The 18,194-nt window shown below is 33.3% G+C and overlaps 1 protein-coding gene and 1 long non-coding RNA gene across 8 annotated transcripts in view; both read right to left on the bottom strand.

Moving 5' to 3' along the window:
• Positions 1-18,194, bottom strand: part of LOC129002335 (longitudinals lacking protein, isoforms F/I/K/T-like) — a 205,422-nt gene that overhangs the window by 91,935 nt on the left and 95,293 nt on the right. The window lies entirely within an intron of this gene.
• On the bottom strand, positions 7,033-17,328 carry LOC129002345 (uncharacterized). Its single transcript, XR_008491575.1, has 4 exons — positions 17,068-17,328; positions 13,307-13,516; positions 11,133-11,354; positions 7,033-9,055 (listed from the first exon to the last, which is right to left on the bottom strand). It is a non-coding gene; the product is annotated as an uncharacterized LOC129002345 (long non-coding RNA).

The raw sequence follows: 18,194 nt of genomic DNA, 5'->3' as shown, positions 1-18,194 counted from the left end.
TGTACGGTCAATTTAAAAGGGGGGAGGGGGATTGAGAGTAAAAATTAAACAAGTGAAGACAACTTAAATAAGTCAACAATGGATAAATAATATTTTTATTTGAATTCGAATGTCCCCATATTATTTGTGTCCTTTTTAAAATCTAAACCTTTTTTGATGCGAGTTGCATGTTCAATAAAAACACATAGCCTAGATGTCCGATAAAATTTGTCTCTCCTAATTTAAGATCAACTTAGAAATTTATGCTCTTTGGTAATAATAGGTAGGCTACTAGAGTCCGAGCAAAAGTTTGTACCTGCTAATTCTATCGTAATAGATCAAAAGCTGTTTTTTTAAATAGGAATTTAAAGGATCACACCAAAAACGTGCAGATATACCGAACAGGAGATATATTTAAAATTGTCTTATCTGCCTGTTCAGAGGGGCGATAAAATCTTCAAGAGAGTATGTTTAATAAACCTTTCATTAATGGTTGTCACACTCCTCTGTTTCTGAGGTCAGAATGATAGTGAATGTGTTAATATTTTCTGAATTGATGGTCCTAGACCATGTCTATAAATTAATATGAAAAATAATATTAGCCTACCAAGTTTCAATTCAATGGCGTCAGCATTTAGGATGTAATTTTACATTTAGATAAACATCCTACATTGGAATTACTGTGTCAAATGTAACACAACATTACATTAAACTTATTAATGCGCTTTTGATCATTTTCTACAATTGAAATTTTTTTAATCAACTGCTTTATTTAAATCACGTTGGTATAACATAAAACATTATTTAATTATTACAAGACATTACAACCGCAAGAAAAAGAAAACACGATCGATAAATTAAATCCGAAACTAAATGACAATGTCAAATTGATCAAAGAACAGCAAACATGAAGTGAACCGTATGAATGGAACAACTTGTTTCTTCTTATTAAGAAATATTGGAAACAGTCCAACAATTGAAACGATCCAAACTTATAATATTTTGTAGAATATGTCAAAGCTGGAAATATTAACAAAAATTCGGTATCGTTTTCCTAAAAAGATCAAATATGATCGGTACGAAAATTTTATCAAAGCACACAGTAGCCTGAATACAAGAAAAGTTCAAACTACAAATAAAACCATGCACTAGATAAGCATGCATCTTGTGATGTGAAGTTCTGCTGACGAAGACTTGAAGAAGTCGATATTCTGGTTGGCCTAACAATAACCTATAGCCTAACGTTATCTTGCCCTATTATTATGCAGCCCTAATCTGAGACCTAACCTGTTCAACCTAGAGTCCTACACATTTAAAATGCTTGACTTAAACCTAACCTTACTTTGATAACAGTTTTAAAATAGTATTTTAATGTTAATTAAAGTGCAATTAAAGATAACCTGGGTACCCTATTAAATTCTTTTAGGTTAATACTAGAACAAAAATCTTTTCCTACCCTAGTTTCTTTTCATTTCACTTTGTAACTTTCTATGTCCCTGCAACTAGATGAAGCCTAGCCTTATAGATCTATAACCACTTGAAAAAAACCCTGTTTAAACCCTAAACAAAATAAGTGACTAGCCTACAATATTTTTATAAATCAAGTCTATCGACAAAAATATTTGCCTTGCCTGGACAAGCTTAAAAGACCACAACAAACACCATTTTGATACTAAACATTTTAATTTGTGAAACTAATATAAAAGAAATATCCAAACAATTATAGTAGGCCTAGGCCTAAGTTAAATTAAGTCATAATTTTTCATAATCTTGTTGAATTGAAAATAATCAAATAGGCGTAGGGTAGGCCTAGATGAAAATTATTGTAAAAATTAAGTTATCTTAAGAAATGCAAGTTTAGGCTAATCCGGTAAAGTTAACTTAATAATTTAGACACCAGTAATTTAAGTTAGCCTAACTTTCAAGTAAACGAACGAAGCAAATTCAATATCTCAGTCATCAACAGAAAGTTGCTTTAAACGTAACTTAAGGTAGAGTAGGCTACTGGTACCTTTGTCTTTTTGACAAATCAATGTTTAAATCATGAAGACATTAACGGTACCGGTACCTATTCCTTTAATTTAGGCCTACTAGTACTGTAGTACTTTATAAATGAAAAAATTGTTGTATAATTAGAGCATACCAATATAATGGTTTTTTACACCTATAAGTTAAAATTACAGTACGGTAGCTTATTTTCTGTCATCTTAGTTTAAATTAGGAAGTAACCTTAAGTAGACATGGAAGTGTTTTAAAAGCGTTGAGGATACCATATTTGAATTCAGAAACTCTTTGGGGATTAGGAATTTTCATCCCTAGAAACCAAATGTTACAGACACATTCTTAGAATAACTCTACAGTTGAATAGAATGTTATGTGTCAAGGCTAAATTGATGATTATGAGATCATCCTAAAAAGAATAAGTTTATGTTATCTAGTCACAAAGAATCCTCAGGTCTTTGAGTCTGTTACTTAAGCTCCTAACTTATTTTTTTGTTTATTTGGTTTAGGCTTAAGTATTTGATTCATTTTCATTCATTTTAGCTGAATTTCCCAGAAGGAAGTTAGCTAACTTATTACTACAGTCAGTAATTACAGCTTAGCAATGTATACAGAGTCACTATTTTAAAGATTATTTTGAACCACTGAAAATTGGATCAGTCTGCTAAGCTTATTTCCTGTGACTGACAAGTTAAGTTAGCCTATTTGCTTTACATTAAAACCCATGGCCTGAGATCAAATGGATACATTCATTAGGTGATAAAATGACAGGTGACACTATGATAAACTGTAATTTCACAATATTAATGTGCAAGGTTCATGAAAAAAACAATGTTTTTGAAATCTTATTACAGCTTGGCAGTTGATGTTTAGACCCAAACAAAAGTTTAGTTGTTAATTTGTAGTTATTTTGAGTGTTTGTTGTAGTTTAGCCAAGTTTTTTTGGCTCCTATTAATGTATAGATTAAGATTTCTACTAATGGGCTGTTAATTCCTTGCTATATTTATAAGATTTCAGTTAAAACTGGCCTTTGGCAGATAATGTTTATGGAGCCTAGTCCATTGTTATTATAAGATTTTGATGTTGTTTGAAGGGTGGCCAATATGTTATTGTTATATCAAGATACTATGGTAATCGTAGTGGTCTTTTATGCTTTAAAAGGCTTAAAATAAATTATATTTTATAGTTTAAAATGAAAATAACATTGGCGTGGGGTAACATAACCTAACCAAAACAGACACACCGGAGTTTCTTGTTTAGGCAGTTGCTGGAAGATCTCAGGATTTCTGAAAGCGTAAAGCATTCTGAAGCTAAAGAAATTTTAATTCATGACTCACCAACCGAAGAAACTAGACGTCAAATTAAATAAATCCCATAATTTGGCACCATATAAACACAAACGCACCTACGCACGCGCACTCACAAATAGTACTAACAACAAGTCTAACAATCAGTTGGAGAAGAAAAACGCATGGAGTAAACATAGGCTTCAGCAGCTTTTTTCCAAACAGTATATATGAATAAAATATGCGTATGTTTGTAAAATTGATTGGAATTTATTTTTCTTCAGCTTGTGACGCTTAAGGTCATGCAAGTAGACTTTTCGTATTTTTTTAATCCAAAGCATACATTTATTCATACTAGACAATCTACATTGATACTAGACTGGGACGGTCGGTGACGTCTTAATGTGGTGGTGGTTTAGTTCAACTTGGCTTGTATTTGTTGATCCTACTACTAGGAAGTAACGAATTGGTGATATTTATAGGCATGCACTGTGGATGAGATACTCTGGTGTGGATTAACGTACGCACCAGTGGGTACCGTACTATATACGACTATCCGATCGCAGTACTTCTCTTGATAATTAGACCAATTCGTTAATTATGTATCAAATATTTAATTATTGATCGCACTAACTATCAATCTCAACTCAACTCTCCTGTAAAATGGCGTTTGCCGTGTATGTAATAAATAAATAAATAAATTACCAAGGAGAAATATGATCGGATTCTAATATAAACTGTAGGACCCTAAGTTTGCCATTGGCTGTATTGGGCTATTAACTAACAGCTGGGTAGTGTGTCTAAGGGAAAATGTCGGACTTATAGTCACTAACAAGACTATAATATCGCACCACTTATCCCCATTCATACTTGACTATACATATTAGCCTACATTAGTATGGTCGCCAGCGGCGTCGCCAAAGAGGGGTAGGGGGAGCCAGCTCCCCCCTCAAACATCTTTGAAAAGTGTAAAAGTTGAGGTTGAGAACTTTTTGGTATTTTAAGGAATATGAGTTAGGATTTTGGGAGATTTGTAACTGCCGTTTAACTGTAGACTTGCAGGTTGATTTTCGAACTAAGCAGACATCTTACCTTTATGGAGGAAACTAATAATAAGAAAAAAAGTGTCAGAAAATTCATATGTTGAGTTTGAGTAACTAAAGTACCTACTTTACCTACGTGTACGTGACGTAACTTATATGTAGTAGGCCTACGCAGAAGTAATTCAATGGGTCTGACTTAGGGGAGGTACAAATGAGGCATTTAGTTCAAAATTCCTCCGTGAACAGCGCTGTAGTAGAGAGCACTTTGGCAATGAAGGTTTTACTAATCGCAAAAATAATTCTGTTCATAAAATAAAATTATAAATGCCTCAAATTCAATTTTATTATTTTTAAATTATAAAATTAAACTATCATAACCTAACCGAACTAACCAAACTTGCTGATAAATAAATAATATACCGGTAACAAAAGTTTAGTAATCAGAAAAATAATTCTGTTTATTAAATAAAACTAGAAATTGCTCAATTAAAATTTTATAATGACTTAATAATAAAATTAAACTGTAATAACCAAACCAAACCAACCATACTTGCTGATAATAAAAAAATCTTGGACAAAAAGTTAATGCTACCAGCGGGATTCGAACCCGGGACCTACAGAATATCAGCCCGGCACGCTGACCATTAGACCACCGAGGCCGTTGGCTATCAATCGTTTTGTTACGGTAATGGCGTTCCCTCAGCTAATAAGAAGCCCTCAGCTGTCATCGTAGCCTCTTCTATACCTCCCCTGAGTAAATACCGTAATTCAATGCTTTTTAGATCAACTTCTTTTTGAGCTGCGCCTGGATATGTATATATATCCACTGAGTGTTTATTAAAAATTGATTTTTGAGAAGCTGTAAAATTAATATATTATTTTATCACTAGACCTAAAGTGTGAACATTTGACACACTTCGGACACAATCAAAAATGAAGATTGACAGCCAAATCAAATGATGTAAGTGACACCTACATTTCTTATTTGTGTATGTCTGATACAGATATTAAAGAACACTTTTGTAGTTGGGAAATCTGAGTAATATAGTTGGGAAATCCGCGTAAAATAGTTGGCAAATTCAAAGTGTCTCCCCCCAATATATTTTTGTGTAACGCACCTGATGATCGCCATTTCAGATTCCAGTATAAAGTACATCAGAAAATTATTTTTGTGCATGCCCCATGTATGTCCAGTATCAGTAATGCTGGTGCAGTATGTTGATTCAGACGTTTCCCAACAATAATTCAGATTTCCCAACAATTTAATTGATACGAAATTTGGGTTTTATTAACCAAACTATATCTAGATCTAGTAACTATCTTATGGCTAGGAGAACCCGCTGTCATTTTTCTGGAGGGCGGTGGGTTTTGTCTTCTATAATCATAAGCGGCTTCAACCTTTAAATGGAAGGTGAAACCTGCTAAGTGCTGCTTCAGCTTCATAGACTTAGAATAGTCTCTATTAAGTAATGTTCCTAATTATAGTAGTTCATCAACTGTTGCATGGCCGTCTCTAGACTAGAGATGGCTATGACTCTTGTTTACCCATTATCTCAAACATTAACATTAGTTAAATTAGTTAATTATTTATTAATAAGTTAAAAAATAACAGTTGTTTAAAGATTTGAAATAGTGTTTTAATTTGAAGAAATTGACTAATTTTGAAAATCTTTGAACATCTGCCATTTTGTGCAGGATCAACCTTTTGAAGTGCAGTTTGCGACATTGTATTCTACTAAAAAAGACCTTTCATTTGATATGCATATTGACCTATGCTTCCGTTTAAGATTTTCTTCCAACTCCTTGTGGGAAGTCCCCCTGAAGAGTTATTGGATCACTGAATATGTGTTAAAATAGAGTTTTATGCCTTGTAACTTTGTACAAAGTATTGTAGCTCTATCTACATTATTTTTTTAAAATATTGGACTTTATTACCACCCTTTATATTTATAGGCAAGCATGTTTCTTTCAAACCTTTTTTCTCAGCTCATGTGCATCGCAAGGAAAATCTACATATACTGTTAGAAAGATATTTTCCCGTAGATGTGCAGAATCCCTTTAAAAATTAAAATAGACCCAAAAATAGCACAAAAAATTAATTTGAAATTAAACAAACATTAACATGGGCCTTATGGGTTGCCATGCTGGTGAATTTTCGATCACATGTTTTATTTACAGCTCCGGGTGAAAATAGAGAAGCCTGTACATTACATAATTTTGGTTCAGTCTTCGACCACCAAACGACCTCTAGTTCATATTAAAGACAACATCTAACATGAGCTTTAATTATGCTAGTAAATTATAAAATTTGGTCTCTTTGAGCTACCCATGTCCCATCAGTATCACATTGAAATATTCAGTAATTGATTTCATCTGCTTAGTAGAAGACCTGATTACACAAATGAATGTATTTAATATATCTCAGTAAAATGGAGTAGCATAATACAGTAGAACCTCGATAACAAGACTCTCATGGGGATTGTAAAATAAGACTTGTTATCAAGGTTGACTTCTTTTCGAGGTTTGTAATAACATGTGATTAGGAGTAAAATAATTTTAAGGGGATTTCAAAATGACACTTGTTAACAAGGGCGGCTTGTTATCGAGGGTCTTCTTATCAAGGTTCCACTGTAATGACTACTTGGCAAATTGTAATGGATGATGTAGACATGAAAAAATGTTTCCTATTAACATAGATTGGGAAACAAATAAAAACAAAAAAATCATAACATACAAATTTAATTGACTAATCTATTTTTTTATACAAGGTTAAAATATAATTTTACTTTTGATAGGCAATGTGTACTTACAAGCTCAACGATACCAATACTGGATTATTTGACATTACCATAAATCAGATTGTAACTGAAAATTATAGGATGAGTATGTTTTCTGTGGATGTAGACAGATCCTTTACCATGATTAATCATTGACTAATTATTCATTCTATGTTAATTCTAACATGTTTAGTCTTATGTTAATCTTCACGATAACAGTGAAAGGAAATGCTAATTTTTGCTGAAACCTAATTTGAATCTTATCTGTAAAGTAAAAGTAACACTCCTTAGATCAAATCTAAAGTCCTTAAATAAAAATTTTTCTTAAGGTTGTAACTTGCTAACAAATTACTATTTTTTACTAGAAATTGAATATAAAAGGTTTTGAAAACAAATAACGTATGTAAAAAATAGGTATATTTATTGTGATATGATACTTTAGCCCCATATGCTGTAAAATAAACTAAAAAAACTTTTGTAGCATAGCTTTAGCCTCGTATCAAGAGTGGCAGGATGACTTAATATAAGTCACACAAAATATAATTCACATTACACCAATACTATGGAGTCTTACGGGCTCAATTCTGCAAACCAATGGGAAATGTCTTAACTTATACACAGCACTTAACAGCAATTTATTGCTTTTCTCAGATTGGCATTAACCAAAGGAAAATTTCACAATTTGATCCGTCTCAAAATTGATTTAAAATAACTTCCTTTATCTTAAATCTACAAACAATTTATATCACACTAACACTCATAAATATGTACAAAAAAAAACTAAAAATGACGAAAAGAAAGAACAGAATGATACAATATAGAAATATATTGATGAAGAAAGTACTGTAATCATCTTGTATTTTGTCAATAAATGTCAATGCACAACCAAAAAATAGCATAACTACTGGACTCTTAAAATAACATCAGCACTGGTCTAAACGCATAAATGTGTACGCAGTCTCAGTTGAAATTGTCTTAAATTGGAATGAATAAAAAAATTATTTTTTGGTACCATCATAGACTATAACACAAAGTGACTATTCTCATACCATTGTAAATTTTGATTGCTAGTGTCAAAAAAATTTCCTTTCTATTATTTTATTGTTAACAAAAAACTAGGTGCTGTACCCGAGCTTCGCAATAGGAAGAAAAATCAGTTACAAAATCATTGACAGGTTTAGAATAAATAATCTATGATAAAGTTTTAGATTAAATAATCCTACTACATATTTGTGTAAAAAATATTACATTTCTTTGGATCAGCTGTCTGAAATTGTGAAATGAGCATTATTGGAAGTTCTTCTTGTTTACATTGAAATGTCAAAGCAAATATAAACATAATGAGTTTATTCATTCTGCCATTGAGATCAAAAAATATTTACTTTTGAAAACCTCATCTCAAAATTTTGGACATCCACAGGGCGAAGCCCGGGTGGAACTCAAAGGAAGTGAATAGACCTAAGACGTTCCTAGATGTATGGACCATTGTGTGGTTAATTTTGGCTATATTGCAACCATCTGCACCGGAGAGAACCAACAATAAAATTGGTTTGAGCTGTCCCATAGCGATGAGAAATCTCCTAAAGGAGCATGTTTAGTCTATGGTGCCGTACCTTAACTAGAGGGTGAGTCTAAGGTGTGTAGCTGGCAAGCAGCATGTGCGACGTAATCAAACTTAAATATAATTTCAACAAATATTTTTTTTACTGCACTCATCATAACAAAAGTAAACATATAGGCTAGTTAATGTATTAATTGGATGAAAGAAAGAAAAAAGAATTATGATAATTTCTCCTAGAAGCTGGAAGACTTTCTGTGTGTGCTCTCTTGATGTGTTCCGTTTAGCAGCGTAAGAGCAAAATTTGCACATATACTGGGCTGGTTTGTTGCACTCATGCTTCCGATGGCGGTCCCACGTTTCCCTCTTGCTGTAGCTCCTTCCGCAGTTGCAAACGAAGACTGTTGTGTCTGCATTGTTCATGAAAAAGATAAACATTATGACTATGTGTTGCCTATTACAACTTAATTAAGTGATAGGCCCACTACTTAATCAAGAATGGTAACTTATCTGGTTAAACAAAAACTTAATGTTCCTCCTAGTTAACTTCCAGATCTTGCGAAGTAGTTAGAATACATTAATACATAAGATTGTAATAATACCCCCTGAAGAAAACCTGCAGAAAAAGTGAATTTCCATTTGCATAATTGGTATTTTACTAAAATATCACCATTAAAAAGTCACATTTATTCCCTACGCCTAGTTAAATAACAGTTAGTTTAATATGAGTAGATAGGTTTGCTGCTACAGGGAAGGTAGCAAAGTGTTCTTATAGTTAAATGTTAATAGTATAGTATTAAATAAATACATTTTACAAATTTGATCAAGAAGTATTTATAAACAAGCAAACTACAAAAGTTTTACTTATTCTCCATAAGAATAACATGGGAAAAATTTAGTTTTTTTAATATTCTCTTTAACGATCAGATGCATGACAACGCTTCAATATACTATTTCTTTTTTTAAGCTCTACAAAATGGTTTAGAAATAAATTACATTTTTTTTTTGTTTTTCTGGTACAAAATGGTAATTACCCCCATTTTTACCCCATAATACTCCTCCCCATAAACACCCATTCCCATTGTCCGATTATGCTGGTTCATGAACTCGTTTGAATAGATGTAGGTTTATACCAAATTTCATCAAAATTGGTTCATTTTTGCTCCAGTTATCGTGCTAACAGACACATATATATATGAATTTAAACGGATGGTGTTTTTGGCCTCTGGGGACCTCAAAACGTAGGCGGATTTTTTTTTCTTTTTTTTTGGTGTCTACGCCAGTGGCATTTTTGTAATTATGTCAAACACTTTTAAGGGAAAGCGGTCCAAACCCATTAAAGTTTTGTGGATGTTAAAGATTTGCCACCCTTGGGCTATCCAGAATTGGCTGCTCCCACCTCCAACCGTGTAGCTTTTCTTGGGGCAGGTCGACGCCAAATCACAGTGGTCAAATTACTAAATAAGTAGCTGAATCTCCCCGCTAACTTTTGACTTATCTTATTCTCATCGCTATATTATTCTTGTTATGTTTTAATTGCATACTAACTCAATAGTAATTAATTACCAAAGCCACGAGAATAATTTTAAATATGAAAGTAAACAAGTGGTTTGATAATAAGATTAAAAACATTTGAAGTAAAATGAAGTTTTAATTAAATTATCATAGCCTAGTTCGGAGCATTGTTTTACAACAGATAAATAATCATAAATACTATTTTATTAACTCGGGTGGGAATGGAATAAAATGGTTAATAGCAAAAAAATGTACTGTAATGTACTCAAAACTTCACTTCAAACACCTGATCACTGCATTGACATCATAAACATGTCAAAAAAACAGTGGATACCGTACCTAATATTGCTCGCATCAGTAACTCGCAAGAAAATGAGTCATCACGCCACTTCACTGTCCGCTGATTCAAACGAGTCAATGGCTGTTTTCGGGAATGGAAGCTTGGCTGGTGTGTGATGTTAGTGGAGGATAAATGTGGAAAGGTTGGATCATTACAGTACGTCTAATTTTCAACCTTTGATTTTCCTAGTTTTAAGTTTATTTTTTTTATTTATTTAAATATATATTTAAAATTTAAAACTGAAAAAAACTTCTAAAATTAGCCGCCCTTATAAATCTGCCTCAAAACGAAAAAGAAAATTGGTCCTGGGTCCAGGTCTTACCATGAGACCTACGGTACTAGCTTATTCCCTATATGGGAAATTCGCTAAAACAACTCTAAAATTAGTAAATCTAATACCAGCCAAGTATTTAAAAAAAATAATGCAGGTACAATCCTATACTCCCAAATAATCTTAAAAGTAACACTTAAGACAAAACTGTGTCCTACAAATGAAGTATTAAGGGTGTAAAATAAACCATGGATTAACAAAATAGAAAATAGAAGTTAAGGAAAAGCTTATTGGCTGATTAGGATTATTATGTACAAGACAATAGACAATAGGCTAAAGGGATAGGGATCAGCTAGCTTACCTGGTAGATAGAGTCCAGATTAGCTTTGGTAACACACAAAACTAAGTTAAGTTTTACTGCTTTGTCCATCATGTACATCAACAGCCAAAGCAACACTTTTTGTAGATGACACCTCCCTCTCCTTTTCCAGCTGCGACATCAACAGCTTAGAACTCAGCCGGTGAAGAACTACCTTTGGTGAAGCCAGCAATTTGATTGAGTGGTTTGATGACAGTTTACTCTCTGTCAACACAGAAAAGCAACAAACACAATTAATGCACTTTTCTATTTAAAAAAAGATGCTACAATGGTTTTAGTTTACTTCTGGATAACACTGCAGTACACCCAAAGGACAGAGCTAAGTTTCTGGTACTACTTCCTTCAGCACATCAAACATGTTTTAAAAAAAAGTGATCTCCGGAATCTTTGTGCTGGGTAGTTTAAAATAAACTGCAAACTACAATGTTTTTATATCGATATATTACACACTCCTCCACCTTCATTTAGCATATGGGGTCATTAAAGTAACATTAAAAAATTGTTATTCAAAGGTTTATTGCGGACATTTTCCACCACGATTGTAAAAAACAATACACAACGTTTCGGGATCTGGAATCTGATCCCGTCCTCAGGTGAAAAAATTTAACTAACACATTACAACTAACAATACACAAACGCCCAACCTAAGTTGGAATACACTACAGAAGGTAGCAGTCAAAAATATGCACTGTATAACAGTCAAGTCATGATACAACAACATGCAAATAATAACCAATCACAAAACACTATAATCTATAAAAGGTGTAACGTAAAAAGCTCACACAATGGAACACTAATAGCACCGTTCGCAATGACTCCAGTCTCATGGGTGGAGTCATTGCGAACGGTGCTAATAGTGTTCCATTGTGTGAGCTTTTTACATTAGGCCCTACACCTTTTATAGATTATAGACCGATGGCTCAATCGGTTACATATACAGGGTGAATAAAAAGTCAAGACCCCCCCATCTAATATTTTTCCAAGTAAATATACAGAGATATCCTTTTGGGGGTCATGCAATCTTAGCAGGAAGTTTCTTTTTATGACTTTGAAATTTTTGAGTGTCCCCCCAAAAGGGGGGATTTGGGGGGTAACTCAAATATTTTAAATGTAAACCCCCTTCAAATAACACCTCATTTTAAAGTGTTTACAAAAACTTAAAGAATGGTGAAAACTAGAGGTCGCTATCTCTTCTCTGTCCAAAATGGTAGCCCGTCAAATGTTGTGGAAAATCAATGGTAAAATTGGTTTGTAATTGTAATATTGGCTACCATTTTTGATAGAGAAGAGATAGCGAACTCTGGTTTTCGACATTCTTTAAGTTTTTGTAAACACTTCAAAATGAGGTGTCACTCAATGGGGGTTTAAGTTTAAATTTTTGAGTGTCCCCCCAAAAGGGGGGATTGGGGGGGCAACTAAAAACTTTTCAATGTAAAACCCCATCAAGTTACACCTCATTTTGAAGAGTTTACAAAAACTTAAAGAATGGTGAAAACCAGAGTTCGCTATCTCTTTTCTATCCAAAATGGAAGCCAATATTACCATTATGAACCAATATTAACCATTGATTTTACACAACATTTGACGGGCTACCATTTTGGTCAGAGAAGAGATAGCGACCTCTAGTTTTCACCATTATTTAAGTTTTTGTTAACGCTTTAAAATGAGGTGTCACTTGAAGGGGGTTTACATTTAAAATATTTGAGTTACCCCCCGAATCCCCCCTTTGGGGGGGACACTCAAAAATTTCAAAATCATAAAATGAAATTTCCTGCTAAGATTGCACGACCCCCAAAAGGATATCTCTGTATATTTACTTGGAAAAATATTAGATGGGGGGGTCTTGACTTTTTATTCACCCTGTAGAATTTGAAACCATGGCAGCAGTGTTGTGGGTTTGAGGCCAACACAATTTATCAGCAGTTCATTATTGTACCATATTGGTTTACGACTTTGCTTGATAAGGTCCACACACAGGCTCGATGCCCGTTTGGATGGAGAAATGCCAGATTAATGGAGGCTGCCAAAGGTTTTGTATACCTACGTTAAAATCTAAATAACTCAATAAGATTCAAACTATAAAACTTTGTAAACGTTTTTTTTTCTTTTCCCCATGGCAAGAACTATAAATGAATATTTTTTTAAGTTACCGGTACCTTGTTTTGTAACCTTCTCTCTTGCAGCTAGAAGACTTTCTTTGTGTGCTCTCTTTATGTGTTTTTGAAGAGTTGAGTTTCGTTTAGCACCGTAAGAGCAAAATTTGCACATATACTGGGGTGGTTTATTGCACTCATGCTTCCGATGGCGGGCCCACGTTCCCCTCTGGCTGTAGCGTCTTCCGCAGTTGCAAACAAAGACTGTTGTGTCTGCATTGTTCATGAAAAAGATCAACATTGTGACAATGTGTTGTCTATATAGTTTGTACAACTAAAAAAGTATTACTACTTAATCAAGAAAGGCAATTCATTTTGTTTAACAAAAACCTAATTTTCCTCATGGTTAAGTGCCAAAACTTGAGAAGTAGTTTGAATATATTATACTCTGTTCACAAAAGTTAGGCAGTTTTAGGGGAAGGAATCCATCCCCTCCACTTGAACCAACTTTTAAAAATAATAGCTCAACAGCTGAGGTTTGCCAAAATATAAATCAGCTGCACTATATTAAGTAAAACAGTAGTAGGGAAACTTCCCTCAAACTACCTAAATGTTTTGAACGGAGTATGATACATCAGATTGTAATGAAATATTTATATATATTTTAACTTGAAGTCCCAAATCTAATACAGTAGCAGGTATGCATTTATTAAATAGGCCTACACCTTTCTAGAAGCTATGCAATGCGTGTTTAATAAATGCTTAGGTCTAGCTCCTATTAAATATGCCTGTTAAAGAATTGAAAGATCTTTGAAGTATAATAGTATACCCAGATATCTAAAAACCAATGATTTTGCTTGCAAGAAAAAAAAATAAGTTTAATTAATCTTTTTTTTTCACGCAATAAAAATATTTTTGACTTAGTTATGGCTGATTTTTGTGTACAAACAAAATGCCTCTAAACACTGGCGAATGGTTAGGGATCAGAGTTTCCTTTCCTCTCAGAAAGTCAATGAATCTTTTCACAATATTGGTAACTTTCAAAAAAGTAATGCAGATACAATCCTACATTCCTTAATAACCTTAAGTAGTGCCATTGACTATTTGAAACTAAAGGTAATACTGAAGCCACAATGACTACTGCAAGTGTGTAAAATGTGTTGAATAAACCATGAATAATAACAAAATAGAAAATTGAATTTCGATCATGAATACAAGATAACAATTACCCGTTACATAGGCTAGATTAAAGAATTTGGTTTGAAACAAATCAATAAATTAGCCCAACGGTACTGAAGTTAAAACTTATTTTTTTTAGGTTCCAGAATACAAATAACTTATGCATGTTTAGAATATTGCAGGTAGGTACTTTAAAGAATAAACACCATAACAAGTTTTAATAACGAGGCCTGTCAGACACTTTTGAAATAAGTTTTAACCTACATTTGTAAGGATTAAAAGTAGACAAAGTATGGAAATATTTTATTAGGCCTACACCAGTAACATAATTTTTTATTTTACTACTACGAGCCATTTATGTACCAAATAAAATGGAGGTGTATGCAAGGTTACATGTCCAATCATCCTTCAAAAACGTAAAACATAAATATGCTCTTTGGTTGGGTGAGGATACAACAGATGTGTTTTCGATACAATTAATTCAGAAAAACATTCCGAAAAACTTTCAAAAATGTCTGTGTAACACTCGAGTTATCGGCCTCAAAGCAGGTACCACTGGGAACCTAAATCGTCTGATGGGAATTCGATCGATGTAATTGTGGATCCTTTTCAAGTGTATTTTCAACGTTGATTTCTGCTTGGCTTTAGTCACAATGGGGACATTGGAATGTAGGTAGTTTGTTGCATTCAAATTGCTTATGTCTGCGTAGATTGTGCAGATAGTGGTAGCTGCGGTGGCAGATGTCGCAGCAGTAGGTTTTCCGCAGCTCGCTTACAGTGAGGTAGGGGCGAGGAAACAACGGACGATTGACTAAATGAGCCGTCATATTCGGATAGAGCATGCTCACTTGTTTTTCTGCAAGTTAAGGTGATAATTAGTGCTGTTGTAGGTGTTTATATGTAAAAGGAATTAATTTAGGCCTACATTTTTTTTATTCATAAGAACATGAACTGTCTGTAACTATTGACTGAACTCTACTACAGTAATATAGACAGCCAATTACCGTTGCATTACATGAACAAGCCAGTAATAAGAATTCAGTGATGAGAAAATGGACAAGGCCAGTTTCAAACCAGCAATGTCCGTCTAGCCAGAGACACTACTTTTGAACTACACAGTGTTCACCTTCACGCCGACTTGTCACGATTTGTCTACTTTTCAAGCCACTTTGTTTACATGCTGAATACAGCAGGATGAGTAGAAAGCAGTTGAATGATCTGTATGGCTTTGTTACTGGTTACGATAAGTCATTTTTTTAGCTGAAACCATTTATTGAGTCAAGAAAAGCTCGATGAATTTTCTCAGGATTTAACAAGTGAACTTCTGATTATCAGGCTAACATTAAACCACTCAGCTTCCTAGCTACTTACCCTTAAAACATTATTGGCCAAATAAAAAACAGATCTGGCCTCAAATACCTAGATAGAAATTACAGATCTCAACTTAAAGCCAGATCCGACCGTATGTCTAGATGACAAAATTCTATATCTAGCCCTGTACACGTGGCAAATTTCATTAAAATCTGATGATTTTAATTGAAGTTATCGTGTTTACAGACACATCTTCATTTTTATTAATAGGGCGTAGTGTTTTTGAACGCTGGGGACAACAAAATGTAAATAGTAAAGCAAATGTTTACCCTTTCTAAAGGTTAATCCCCAGGAATTTAACAGAATCGGCATCCTCCAGGGTCCACCATAACCATCGCTAAATACCTGCAATATCTGTTGCTGGAAAACAAAAGGCATAGGTACCTACTTTGATTTGGAATTGGTTGTTTTCAAACTCATCTCAGACAATTTTAGGGCAACCCTGGTGTAGATATCTAAGTTATTAGCCTAGACGCCTTCTATTGTTAGGCATATATACAGTAACAGTATTATTCTTTGTTAAATTTTATTTTATTGTTGTATCTGTTCTTTGTTATATTATTATTGTTATATTTAGTCTTTGTTCATTGTTATATTAATTTATTGTATTCTAAGTGCAGTAGAACTCCAATTATCCGAACTCCAATTATCCGAATCTCCAATTATCCGAATCGCTTATTTCACCATTTTTTAAAACGTAAAGCTATAGTAATAAGTTTTGCAAAATATCAAAGAATTGTTATTAAACACATTTAGCCAATTTTGGACTTTGATGGAACACTATTGACTTAATAACATGTATAGAACACTTGTACTATGAGCATTGTAAACTGTAAAAATGTTCTGATTTAAATTATTATTAATTAAAAGTTCACTTAGTACCGAAAATGAGGATTTTTCTTTAAAATTCCCAGAATTCCGGTAAAACTCCGATTATCCGAATTTTTTATTATCCGAATGGGGTCTGGTCCCTATTGATTCGGATAATCGGAGTTCTACTGTATACCGATTTGATTGTTCAGTTGTTTCCCATCTAAGTATTATTTAAGCCGTTGGCATTTATAAATCGAAATAAGTGCTAATTAGCCCAATCCATAAACAAACAAAGTGTCTTATCATTTAAATCATTTTCATTGCAAGCTTCCCTAATGTTGTTAATTAAATTGTCCTTCTCAAACTTAACCTAGGAATACCATATATGTATTAGGAACACTCCGGTAGTTTAAGTCAACACAGTTGAAATTGTATTTAACTTAAAATAAGTCTAATCCTACCATCTTTCTCCATGCCAGTTTGTTTGTTGTTGAAGTAGGCTATTCTTGAATCTTGAATTAATCCTTTGCCTAGCGACTAGGCCGTCTTCTAGTGATGAAATTTTTAGGTTAAAATCATAAACCACCTGATAATTAATTATTTGCTATACATAACCTTTCCGGCAGTTGTGGAATAATATATTAAAACATGTTAAGGCTTTAATCTAGGCCTAATTTGTTAAAGATAAAACGGCGGTAAGATACGATGTGAATTCGGTCACAAACCAAACCAATAACAGCAAACTAAACCTAAACGACATCAACACAAAAACAAGCGACCACAGGACCCGTTCCTTCTTCTTCTTTCTAGTTTGGTTCTTTGAAAGCTGGCTTGGTTTAAACTTACCATGTAGCTACACAACTTCCTCAGTAAAATTTTCCCGGTTTTTTTAACGTTAGCAGGATGCTAGTTTGGAAATTTTAATTATAATATTTTGTTGGGCTATTTAATATATCAAAGTTGGATTTCTGTTTCTTTAAAAAATTTCAGTAATGGTGGCCATAGCTTGTAATTCTTTTCCATTAGGAGTGTTTGTACATTTTTGGTGGTAGATTCTTATTTGCTGTTTTTATTTTTAACGGACAAACCATTACATACAGGATATTATTTTTGTGATACAACTATTGATTGAGTTGGTGAGTGATGACTAAATAACAAAAAATGCAAGCAGTAATAACGATAACAATACTAATAACAACAAAATAACAAAAGGAATAACGATGAAGTAACAATAAGGACGAAGATAACATTCTTCATTGTCTCATTCTATTGAAAGCTGGGCATTCTGTAATGATGTGTTCTGTTGTTTCATGATGTCCTGGTTCACCCCTGGTGCAGTATGGAGATTCCCTCTTTTTCTCAAGTAGTGTTCCAACATCTGTTTTGTTTGGAAGCAGCTAGTGGCTAATAGCCAATTTGTGTATTTTTAAGAATACACAAGCTTGCTTGATGGGATATAGGAAATATTTACTCCACGTTATGCAGAAATAGATTTAACTATAATATATTGTTTTGGCTTTCAATTCTACGTTCGTATATGATTCATTGTTAATATTTTAATAAATTTATGTTCATATATTTAAATGAA

This window comes from Macrosteles quadrilineatus, unplaced genomic scaffold (assembly GCF_028750875.1).
Source record: "Macrosteles quadrilineatus isolate MER2022 unplaced genomic scaffold, UCM_ALF_1.0 Scaffold_9__3_contigs__length_116548681, whole genome shotgun sequence".
In the NCBI taxonomy this organism is placed as follows: Eukaryota; Metazoa; Arthropoda; class Insecta; order Hemiptera; family Cicadellidae; genus Macrosteles; species Macrosteles quadrilineatus.
This window is presented reverse-complemented; position numbering and strand designations above follow the sequence as displayed.